The sequence below is a fragment of the Falco punctatus genome (genome assembly GCF_963210335.1).
Source record: "Falco punctatus genome assembly, chromosome: 8".
In the NCBI taxonomy this organism is placed as follows: Eukaryota; Metazoa; Chordata; class Aves; order Falconiformes; family Falconidae; genus Falco; species Falco punctatus.
In genome coordinates, this window is record NC_137588.1 from 757890 (window position 1) to 770205 (window position 12316).

General features: G+C 39.9%; 1 protein-coding gene across 7 annotated transcripts in view; it reads right to left on the minus strand.

Moving 5' to 3' along the window:
• Positions 1 to 12316, minus strand: part of SPATS2L (spermatogenesis associated serine rich 2 like) — a 726913-nt gene that overhangs the window by 145810 nt on the left and 568787 nt on the right. For 2 of the 7 annotated variants that reach the window (XM_080400584.1, XM_080400585.1), the window contains exon 1: positions 4906 to 8236. The exons of 1 other annotated variant lie outside the window; for it this stretch is intronic. The gene's annotated coding sequence lies outside the window, so the exon portion shown is untranslated. Of the gene's footprint in view, positions 1 to 4905; positions 8237 to 8320; positions 8344 to 12316 lie in introns of those variants that run through there. 4 more of the 7 variants (XM_080400587.1, XM_080400586.1, XM_080400583.1 and 1 more) reach the window with 3 other exon arrangements.

The following is a 12316-nucleotide window of genomic DNA, read 5'->3' on the forward strand; positions in this document are numbered from 1 at the left end:
CACTGCAGGGCAGATTACATGCGCAGACGGAATACAAATGATTTCTCATGCTTCCACAAGGCACTTGACTGCTGGACCAGTCCAATATCTGAGCAAAGAACCCAATGACTTCTGAGCAGTCTGTACCCCTTTGGGAGCCCAGTCTTGCACAGTTTTGTTTGTTGTTGTTTTTTTTTTTAATTAAAAATGGCAAAGAAGTAACAGAGAGAACAGGTAGCCAAGGAGGGGAAAGGAGAGGAGTAAACCTTCCTTTGTCTGCAATTAAATTGTTTGCAGTGTGGAGCACTTCAGAGCATTACGCTGACTGCTGCCACATGAGGATCCCGGGGAGAAGCAGCACATGCTGCAGCAGTACTCAGTTCATGAAGGTGCGCATGGTGAGTTTTTAATCACCACTGGCTATTGTCTCTTTTCCCTAAGAAGCACAGCTGTTAACCAGATAACTACATAAAGCAGGAAGTACCTTCCACTTTCCTTTTCTAGTGTTTCAGGAACAGTAAATGAGGCTGGGTCAGAGCTTATAAATAAGATGAAGCTTTAAGGTAAGCTAACAAACACAGGAGAGAGCTTGCAAGAGAATGGGCACTGTTTCTTCTATTTTGGCAAGTAGTGCAGTTCACAATTTGATTGCTGAACCAAAATACTCTGTGTTGCACTGTAATTCAAGCTCTGCCTCTTTTCATCAATGTCCGGCACATGCCTTCCCCCCAGCCCCCCATCTTGACTGCCAGGAAGGTCTAACTTTTGGCCCTCTGCCTATCCCAGAGGACTATTAAATAGGAAAGAGACTTATAATGTAAAAAAATAAGCCACTGATACTTAAGTCTTAAATCAATATTAGAACAGGAAGCTTTCGTCTGGTATATGGGTCAGGGAAGTATTTGAAGCACAAACACTGGGCAATTTGATTCATGGAGAGGGCTGGCTCAGAGAGCACCGCTGCTCTCAGGAAAACAGCATACAGCTGCTCTGGGCAGCCAGGCTGTCCACCACGTAACACCACTGAGGCTATTTTTCTGCTCCAAGACCATGCTAGGGTAGAACAGGTCTGGTTTCACGCAGCTTTGGACTGCACTCACAGTGAAGAGAGGAAAGTCATTGTTCCTGCTCTGTGACAAAGCAACATGCACAGTAAGATTCAAGAACACATTCCAAGTAGTTCTTTAGAAAACTTACCAAACTGGGAAACTGAGGATCAGATTTATAAAAGGAATCTAAACCTGGAATTATAAAGTCTGCAATGTGACCAGGCACTCTGGTCAAAATTCTGGGGAAAAAAACACCCCAAAACAAAACCCAAAGTAAAAAAATGAAACCAAACAAAAAAGCCCCAACCAACCAACAAACCAAAATTTCTAGAAATTCACAAAATATAAAAGGCAAGAGTAAAACTATGCAATCCATGGTACTTATACAGAATGTTTGGTAGGACTGGGGTTAGCACACTCAGCAGCACCTTACATTGCTGAGTGCCCAGGCCCCTTGGTGAACGGCAGCCTATTCTGAAGCACGCTGAAATCAAAGGGAGTCATTTATAGGACTGAATAGGTTTTGAGTCATGTCTTATGTGAGCTGACTTCAGCAATGCGACTGCCTAATACCATGCACTAAGTCACTGAAAATCCCTAGGTACGCAGGCCTTTGGAAAGACAGAGCCGTCAGGCTTTGAAAGCACACGCTAACGGCAGCGCAGATACTGGAGGCAGACTGTGACTCGACAGAAACTGCACTCGGCTAAGCCTGGAGAACGGTGTTCCCTTGCTGGCTCAGCAAGTGAACCTGGGTACTCAAGACCTGCTCCACCCCCTCCCCATTTCCATCTGTAAATGAACATATTAAATAAAATGCTCTGAAAGCTGCATGTAAAATGGGTTTTTCATTTCTCAGCGATTTAGAAAGACCGGTTACAATGGTTGGCTTATAGAGCACACATACATTAACATTTCTGCATGTGTACAACACCTTTTTAAGAGTGATATATAACTTAGGTTTCTGTACCTTATCCTCATTACAAATGCACTGAGGGGTTAGTGCCTTACATATGCTGTTACATCACTGGTCGTGAGCTGGTTAAACAGACATATATTCAGGAAAATATCAAGCAGTGTAGCAAGCATAAACAACAGTTGTTACTCAGGATTTCATTACACCTGAGAACTAAACATGAGGAAGGTGAGCAAAATGGAAACAATAAACAGCAGGATTATTTTCCCAGTGTGTCATATATTTATATATGCCTTCTGACCCCTCTGAAGTGTTTATGCTCTATGCCACGTGGGGACTTCCTTTGGTGCTTTTATTTAAAAAAATTGCTTAAAGGTGCCCACACACAGCTCCGCAGTGCATGGTTTAAAAATTCTGGAAGACCCATCCCAGTACAACAGTAGTAGTCACGCAGCAGCTTGCACACTGTCTGAAGAAGTTCCATGCAGCACAGTCCGCTCTTGCCTGGGACGACAAATTCAAAATATGAAGAATTACAAATCCATATCGCTCCTCAGTACTCTCTTCTCAGGGACAATACTCCTCTATTCCCAAAGTGACCTTCCTTCCACATTTACTTGGTGTTGCTCTCATCTGCATTGGTGGAAATCACTACTAAGAATACTAGGATGGTATAAGGTGTTGAGAGTAATGGGACGGGAATTCTAAAAAGCTATTTAAACAAGTGATTAATAACTGTGCTACATGTAAATCCCCTGAACACACACAGTGTTTCCTATTAAGGACCTCTGATCCACATTTAGGGCCACACATTCAAATATCCACTGAAAATACAATCTTTCTGGACGATTTCTAGGGGGAAGAAAAAAACCAGAAGAGGAGAAAGCATGGAAAACAGACACTGAAACGCAAAAACAGAGCTGTTTCACAAAGAAGCATAAGAAACTCATCTAAATTAAGCTGTTACAGCAGACTGCAGGACTAACGTGCAAATGTTTGATGCGTACCAGAGAACCTTGAATAAGAAAAGGCATGTGAATAAAATATGACTCAATAGAATAATTCACGCTGAAATGACGGGATTTTAATGATGTGCAACTTCAGCCCTGTGAATATGAAGCAGAAAGCACCTCAGGCATTTAGGGCCCTGATGACAGAATTACAAATTTATTCAGTGATTTACTTTATACAAGATTATGCTGGATGCAGCACTTGGCAAAAAAAAAAAACACCAAAAACCCCACAACACACAAAACCCAACAAACAAACAAAAAATAACCCAAACAAAACCCACAGAGACCAGCATATCAAGATGTGGTCTTCATCAATAATCAGCCCTACCAGTTTAAGAACACCTGAAGTGAGAGCACCAAGCCACTTCCTTCAGATACCCGTGTGCTCCAAGTCGCTGTGGAGCCAGTAAAGGCATGCTGCAACAGTGCTGTCAAGACTACACAAAGAAGTGCAACAGAAATGCAGGCAAGGAAAATGGAAATACGTGAAAGTGTGTATATGGATTTCAAAACACTTTTTTTCAGGACTAACTTGGGAACATGGAGAACTGACGCATGTGGGAGAGGGATGTGTATCTGCATAAAAGCTCCAAAATAGTTCCCGAATCATGCAGGAAGAAAGCAAGAATGGTAAAACAATTACATATGGTGCCGTTCACAAAGAAAACAGGAAATATAGTTCACTAGGGAGAAATACAGAAGACTACTAAAACAGGCAGCCTGTTGTGAATGCAAACAAGAAATTAACAGATGAGAAAGCAATTCAAAACTCCCCCACAACGGCTCTTAGAATCCACAAAGCCCAGCAAACCAGCTAAGAAACAAGCAAGCAACACTAGATATCTAACTGAATCCTCTTTGCTTTGCAGCTCATTCTACACCTAAATTGTACAGGGAGAATTCTTTAAGTAGATGTCTGGTGAAAGTTCAAGAAAAATTTTAGCAATAAAGAAAGATCATGTAAATGTAAGTTACAGGAGCACTGACTTAGTAAAACTACACAGAAGCAAAAGAAAACAATTAGGCCTTTTGCGCTCAAACAATTGGCTGGATTACTGCTTGAATGAACACAGAAATTTTGCATATCAAATAAACCCTATTGAGAGTTAGGGTATCCATTTACATAAGAATATGACTAGAGACCTGTGCAGAAGTGGGCGTGCACTGTGATGTAGTGCTCTACTCAATTTTCAGAATCACTTGCATCCAGACAGGCCTTGAATTCCAGTGACACAGCTATGCCTGTCCCAGCAGAAACATGCAGACAAGCAGCAAGATAAGAGCTCATGAAAATCTGAGGACAGGAAGCTATTGCTGGCCTTGGCCTTCCTCTGGCATTTTTTGAATGTCTGAATCAGCAAACTTTTTTTTTTTTTTTTAAAGTAGCTTTGGGCATAATCTTTGAAACAGATTTTTTTTTCCAGTTTTTTTTTTTTTTTTTTTTTCTGGACATAGGATGAAAGGAATAAACATAAAGAAAGCATAAGCAAAGAGGAAAAAATGGAAGAGCATACTGAATATAGCAGAAAGACCAGGAACACATAGGGTGAAAAACCAAGTGAAAAGATACTATATGCTATATGTATATACAGTAGTATATATATAAAGATATATATACTACTATAGGTATATATTACTATTATATATATTATATATTAGAATAATATATATTACTATATATTACTATAGGTAATGTGTCATTGGACAACAAAAAACAAAACCAATAAAAGCAACCCAAAACCCAAAAAAATCCCAACGAAACACTGAAATAAATCCTTACTGGTCACACACAGGGTCAGAAATAATGCTAGGGAGAAATCTCAAGTACTCTTTGCTCCTGTGCTTAACAGTGGAAACGAGATCCTGCAAACCAAGCTTGAGAGTACATAAATAGAAGTATGAAATTAGAGGAAATTATTCCAACACCAAATAAATACAGAAGGCTTACCTGCAGCGGTGTGCTTGGCTCTGGTTAGGGTATTAGAGACACCAAGGTATTAAAGAAAAGGCAAGCAAATGACTCTATGACCGCAAAGAGATTAATGCATCCATGAATGAGTACCACCAGTTAACTTCTGAATTAGCCGCTGTACAGATGCAAGGTTAGGAAAGAAAGGGGTTGTGTGAAAGTAAATAATTAGAAAAGCAAGATGACCATTTGACTGCAGACTTAATCTATCAGTCTCACGAGAAGGCACTGACTGCAAAGACAAGTAACCTGAGGTCTTGCAAATTAAGGCTTCAGCAGATGTGTCTTCACATTTTAAAGCTTTCTCAAGACTTCCCTCACAACTGAGGCAAATCAATAAATGCTCTAGATTTAGTTTCTTACTGATAATACAGATTATCCTACTTTTTTAATACAAATTCAATACAAAATCTGTTGCCTATTTAGGCTACCAACAGGCTAGCGGAAAGGAGAATTTCTTGTAGGATTCTGAGGTGGGCTCCTTGCAAGAGCAACTATAACACTGAAATTTCTGAGAAAAATTAATACTCATCTATCTTTTTGCAGAGATGAGCAACATCCAGTCAGTAGAGAATACATCCAGTCAGAACACTGATTTTCTCACAATGTTTTTATTTTGCTGAGTTTTTCAAAACTTACTTCCATTTCAGGGCAGTTACAGCTGCTGCTCTAGAGTCACAATACATACAGCTTCCTCTTCTATATGAATCTTGCACTACCATCCACCTTTGATCCCCTTCCTCTCTCTACTTCTGCTATTATAATTTCACAGATTTTGCCAGAAGGAGCCACTAGATCACTTAAGCAGATCTCCAGTATGACACAGGCACTAACTTCCACCCAGCTACCCCTGCTGAAACCCATATACCTCAGTGAAACAAAAGCAAGACGTTCAGCTGTATACTGCAGGAGACCCTGCAGCATGAGCTGTACCCAGGGACACTGTACTAGCAGAAAACTGGGCAAAAACCATGCATATGATTCCATCAGGAAACAACAGCCTCCACTGCAGAGAAAGACAGTAAACCTTACCAAAATAGCATTCAAAAAAACATTTTTTCCAACCCTGAATCTGAAAGTAGAATATGAAACACATAAGAATGACTGGCCAGATAAAGAACCCACTTTTCCCTTAGACGTCTATGCTCTCTCTCAGCAATCAAACGCTTTCTTCAGCTCTGATGAACGGCTGGTGTTCAGGAGAGAATAAAAAACAAAATACAAACAAACCAAAGCCATCACAGAATAATGTAAATGATAACAGAAAAAGCCCTCCTTTACTCACTACTCAAGGCTACCTAAGATTTTTATTGTCATTACTGTTTTAATGTAACTGAAGGTTGATATAAATTCAGACTCAAAATACGATCTGTCAATTTGCTTCTGAAACTTTAAAGTAGATAAAAATCTATAATCCAAGCCACAGTGAGTGCACCATCTTTAGAAGTACTTGTACAAATATTTTACTATCCTCTTAGACAGAGGGCTGGAACCTTATAGCAAGAGTGAAGTCACACAATTTAATTGTCACCAGTGGGTTGCACCATGCTTTCCTAGGCAGAGGTTGAACCACAACAGCAGGAATGATGCCTTATGAAAGCACTTCTCAGCAGAAGTCCATACAAAATCCTAACCTATACCAACAACCAGTGCACACTGCACCCAGAGGATCAGTAATTTCTCTCTTGTTCTACCTTATGCAAAATACCTCTTATCTCAGAGAAAAAGAAAGGTGACTTAATGACATTAATTACAAAAACATAGGGAACAGGCTACCAGCTCAGAAGGCTGTGCTATAGGGGGCTGAGCCTGAGGTAGACCTAAGGGACAGTCACCCCATTTGTAATTAAAAAGGACAAAGTGCCTAACTAAGCTCATGACAGACTTTAATAATATATGTACTTTGAACATACAGGAAATGAGAGATTTCAGGCAGCTGCCAATCCAGAGTAGATCACTTCATGATTTAATTTCCACCCCAATCTAGCCAGCAGTGATTAGATGTTCATCTGTTTAATGGTCAGTGCCTTGCATGACATGAGTTATGGACTACACAAATTCATTGTCATTAACTTGCTCTTCACTTTATATTGCAGTCCCTCAACCCTGTTCCCTCTGAAAGTATATTAAAAAATCCCCCAAATCATTATTTATATTCATCAGCTCTCAGTTTACACAACAATAAACACATTATAAAAGAATAACACCACAAGTAACAACCTTGTTTGTTGTTCTGCAGATAAGAAGCACGAAGGTCCTCAGTGTAACGCCACCAAGCGCAGAACCAACGTTCTGACAGACCCCTGAACTTTCACAAGGCCACTCACTTAATCTAATTGCGCCACTGAAACTTCAGTTTCCAGACGTGGCAGCTGGTACTTGAGTTATGGATGCTGCACTTGCCAAGTGGTTCCAGAAAGTTCAGAAGAGAGAGATTATCAAGGCATTTCTTCTTCTCCCCTTTTTTCATTCTAGAATTCTAGGGATGTGCCAGCTGCTAATTAGTGTAAGGCAGATATAGCCTGTAGGTGCTCTGATTTTCCACAGCTTTATCTGGGCAGCCTCTTCCATACCGCCCCAATCAGACAGTGAAACCTCTGCAAACTTAAGGTTGGACTTCAGCTCTAACCTTGGAAACTCAGATCCTTCCCTCATACACGAATCAGTCAAAGTACAGCTTGCTATGTAAAAGGTTACTCTCAACTGCTAAACATAATTTAGAGGAACATTCAAGTCACCGCTTGTTTCCCTAAGCATGCCAAAACTCCCATGTCCTTAAGGCAAAGGGCTGCATCATTGGTGAGATGCCATCTCCTCTGCCAGGTGTGACAGTAGCAGACTGGGGATAGATTTCCAGTGCGAAAAAGGCAGGTTTGTCCATGTGGACAATCTCGTCCTGACAGCCTGACACTGCAGTGATCTGACCTTGCCTACACATGCACTTTACTTGGCCTGTCCTGCTCCTTTCCCTCATAGATCCTGAGCACTACAGTACTGAGCTCACTATCAAAAGCCTTGTTCTCTGACAGCAGAGGGAGAAAATGGCACACAAGGCAAACTTCAGCATGTCTAATTTTAGCTTGCCTCTATTCCTGACAGAATAACTTCAAAGGCAGCAAAAAAGTTGCAGTCTGCTCCCGTTAAAGTTTCCCCATCAACTTTGATAGCAGGTACCTTGTATTAGGAAAAGCACACATCACTGAATTCAGACAAAATACATGTAAGAGACAAAGCTGTGACAAAGGGGTGTTTTCAACAGTGCTGTACATGTACATAGCGATTTCCTTAACCTCCATCCTATTTGGCAGGACTGTAAAAACCCAAAAGAACATCACATCAGAAATGGGGAAAAAAAAAAAGGTAAAAGACAAGGAAGGAAACCCTTGTGACTTACTGCTGTCAGTATTCACTGTGCAACTCCATTTGGCCCAGCTGCCTTTCCCAGCTGTGCAGGCAGTGCCTGCTTTTTTTAACAGCTAAGTACCTCTTCCTATGCCCACACATGCTCCAATGCTTAGAGATCAACAATCACATCCATGTATGAGGGAGGAATGAAACTGAAAAACTTCCCACTACACACACTTGCATTCCATCTCATATAAGCTAGGAGCCATCATGTGACTACAGCCAGCAAGGCATCTCAAAGGCTCCCCACCTGCAGCCAATGAAGCACATGGGGCAGAAAATAAGTTTTAACCACAACTGTGAAGTTTTGAAGAAGTACAATCGCTACTGTGACAAACAATATGACTTTTACTACTAAACAGCTTTCCAGCCGTAAGATCTGAAAATAGTTAACTAAATATAACCTGAAGTAAAGGTAAGGTCAAGCTTGAACATGCCTTAAAAACTGGAGAAGGTTGAACTCGGCTCCCGAATTAATCAGACAATGCTGGGACAGGAGGGAAAGGAACCACCATCAACATGATAAACATACTTCAAAAATGTGATATAAAACTAAGGTTTGCTACTGTCAGACATGTAGGTGCCTGTGTGAATTCATTTGTACAACTCACCTTTCCCATATTAAGAATGCTGTTAAATTGCCACTTTAATATGGGTAGGCACCAAAAAGAGAACACAAGACACCATCATTGACTCAGGATGAAAGACAGTAAGAATATCAAGACTTTTTAGTAAGACAAGTCTAAACGACTTAAAGAGCACTTGAACGAGAATCAATGCTTCTACCATGTTATCCTTTATCCCTCGTACGCTCTTATTGACAGCCACAATAGCTTTGTGACCGAGGCCATCTACTGGTGAGTGGGGTGTGCAAATTAATGGAGTTTTTGTTGGCGAGCTTTAATTAGTGCTTGTCAAGATTTAGACACGGGCATTGACATTGTGCCAAGCAGCTGTCAGTAATGCGTAAACAGGACCACAGCTTCGGATGAACAAATAAGGCTTCCCAAACTCCACACGAACCTACAGAAACATGATTTCATGCGAGAAGGATGCGGTACTTTGAATCTCCACCCTCTGTTCACACATAGTCCGGACACTCTGTGATCTCAGTGTTCTGTGTAAAATGAATCAGAAATGTCGGCGTTGCTAATAGAGGTATGAGTTTTACCCTAAAAACCACTACCAAACTTGGTAACATTGTTTTCAAGAATTACCAGGGCCTGAATTAAGAAGTCTGCAGGCTAAAACTGCGAATATTTCAGATGGGTGCGCATGGTGATTTGCAGGCTGTACACCATGATTACTATTGTACTTGTCCCCCTAGCTTAAAGCAACAGAAATGAAAACCAGGCAGGGAGATGGAAGGGAAATAAAGAACACCTAAATCCTTAGACACTGTGATTTCTAAGGTGGTCGAGACAAACCAGCAAGCATCACTCTGCTGTGACACAGAGTTCCTCACATCATTCCACTGTTCCCTGTTCAGCATCATTATTCCAAAATCATGAAGATGTTTCTAATGAAACACTTTTAGTTCTTTTTTAACATTCTGTAACACTCAAGTTAGTATTACGATTTTTAGAGTAAGGTGTGTCAACGGCAGCACTGGAAATCCCTGAATTGCAAGACGATATTCTCCTCCATCTTTGTCTTAGATCAAGATGAAGCAACTGTAACCCTTTATTCATCCTTTTTGCCACGAGAATTTGGGACAACCTTGACAGTATATAGAAATTTATTCCCTAGGAGCTGGCCTGAAGACACTAAATACATTTATCTTAGGTAATAAGAAGTTTGGGTACATACTTCTGGCTGGCAACATAGAAACCAGAAGTTCCTGTTTTGCCTGAACAAGTGACAAGAAAAGCATTTCCACAAGAGAAAACATGGACGCCGTAAGATGGCAAATGTCCTTCACCGACACTCACTTCAGCCTGATTAATTGCTATGATGAACAGAATTGTGACACAAAATTTATGGATGGTAGGTAAAAAGGAGTCAAAGCATCCTGTAAACTTCAACATCCTCTTCTTTAAGATGTACATTTGTCCATTTTCCTTCCATGTTGGGTTTGGGGTTGTTTTGTGGGTCTTTTTTTTTGGTGGTGGTGGTGGTTTTTTTCTGAAGCTAATATTAGACTGTAAATCCAGTTCAATTACACCAGTTTTATTCACTGTGGAAGCAAACCACATTCCAGTACAGTAAGCTTAGTAATTTATGTGCTTTTCCAATTTATTTATGGTGCAATAAGGCAATGGGTAGTTTTGCATCTGATGGAGACTTGTAGTCTCCAGGATCATTTTAAAGATGAAGATCAGAGGGGTAAAAACCCCAAACATCCAACAGCTGCCCTCCCCTCAACCACAAGTCAAACACAACTTTGAAAGAATAGAATAGTGGATGTAAATTTCCAATTACATCTTTTTCCCCAGCAAAACTGTGTTATCAATTTGGAGCAGGTTCATATCAGATCATAATTTTACAATGAACAAAAAAATTTTTTTTTATTCATTACTAGTCATAAGGGTCTACTCTGCCTTTGCTTCCAGAAGTGGAGCACTAACTAGTAAAAAGGTAATCCCTCACCAGTCGTGACAGACTCCCATTTTGATATATCAAATCAAATGTAAAAAGACACTAATAAAGTAACCCAAATTACAGATTAAGATATACCAGCATTTCTAGATAGACCTCTGTTACTTAAATGTGAAAGCAGACACTCCTGAATATAAAGATGGCTTCACTGGCTTTTGTCTTCTTTTGCTCCATAATAATGCCTTCTTTTAGAAGTATGCATCTGCACGCTTCACTAGTGTTCTGCTTGTTTCTCCTGTTACTATGTCAAATACATCTGACTGCAGTTTCTTGCAGCACATCATTCAGTGGCCAAACCGGACATGCTACCATTTAGCATCGCTCCAGCAAATGGCCCACAGAATAATAAACAATTTTTTTGCTTTGCCTCAAAGTTTTCCAGATTGACTGTACACAAAATGGCTACATATAATTTTAAATACAGAATTTTGTTTCTCTTTTGAAGACAAGGCGCTCTGTCATCGCTAAACTTTGTGATTTGTCGTCTGGACAAGCTCCCCATTATAAGGGAGCTGCTGCTGTTAAGGCAGAAAAAAACCCCATAATTATTCTGACAATTTTTGTCATAAAAAACTTGATAAACTTTAAACATTCGTCTCATTAAATCACTGCATCAAAAGAGCTGAACTACAGAAAATTTAATTTATACCTTTCAATAGCAACTACTGTGAACCACAGTAATTATACTATACACTTTCAAAACACAGCACAGATCTCTGTAACATGCCCACATAGGAAGTTAGCTTTATCTTTAAAGTTGAGATAGGGGATAAAAAAACCAACTTCCTGCAGATCTGCATATAAAAAACCTTAAGCTACTTACACCAGGACTCCCATGTTCCAGAAACAGAGGTAACCTGAAAATTGGGAAATTGGTCAGTTGCAAGACCTAATTTTAATGGCTTACTCATTTCTTCAGCAAGCATTCCAAACAGAGGACTTGATTTAGCTTCACTGTCAGGTCCTCTTTTAAATTTATGTTTTTGACCGATCTTTCTTTCACAAACCTCTAAACTCGGAATCGCCTGTATGTTATTAAATTTAAAGGAATGTTGGATTTATTTTTCAAAATATATCTATATCTTTGATCCATTTTCCCAGTGCAATGCTAAAAGTTTTTTCTTACTCCAATTCTGTACCAAACACTGATAATGGCTCTAACTTTCTTAATCTCAAATATATTCGAAAGCAAGATTACCTCAAAATGAACTGCTGAGGCTAGACAATCTAAGAAGTCCATCTACCTCTATTTCATCTTGCATATTATTCAGTTATACATTGTATAGTCCCCAGGGAAAAAAGAAACACAGGAAAATAACTCAGAAGGGCCACCAGCCATGAAAGTGTTGTTTATCCTCAAGTAGTACCATTCCTTCTCAGAATTTAA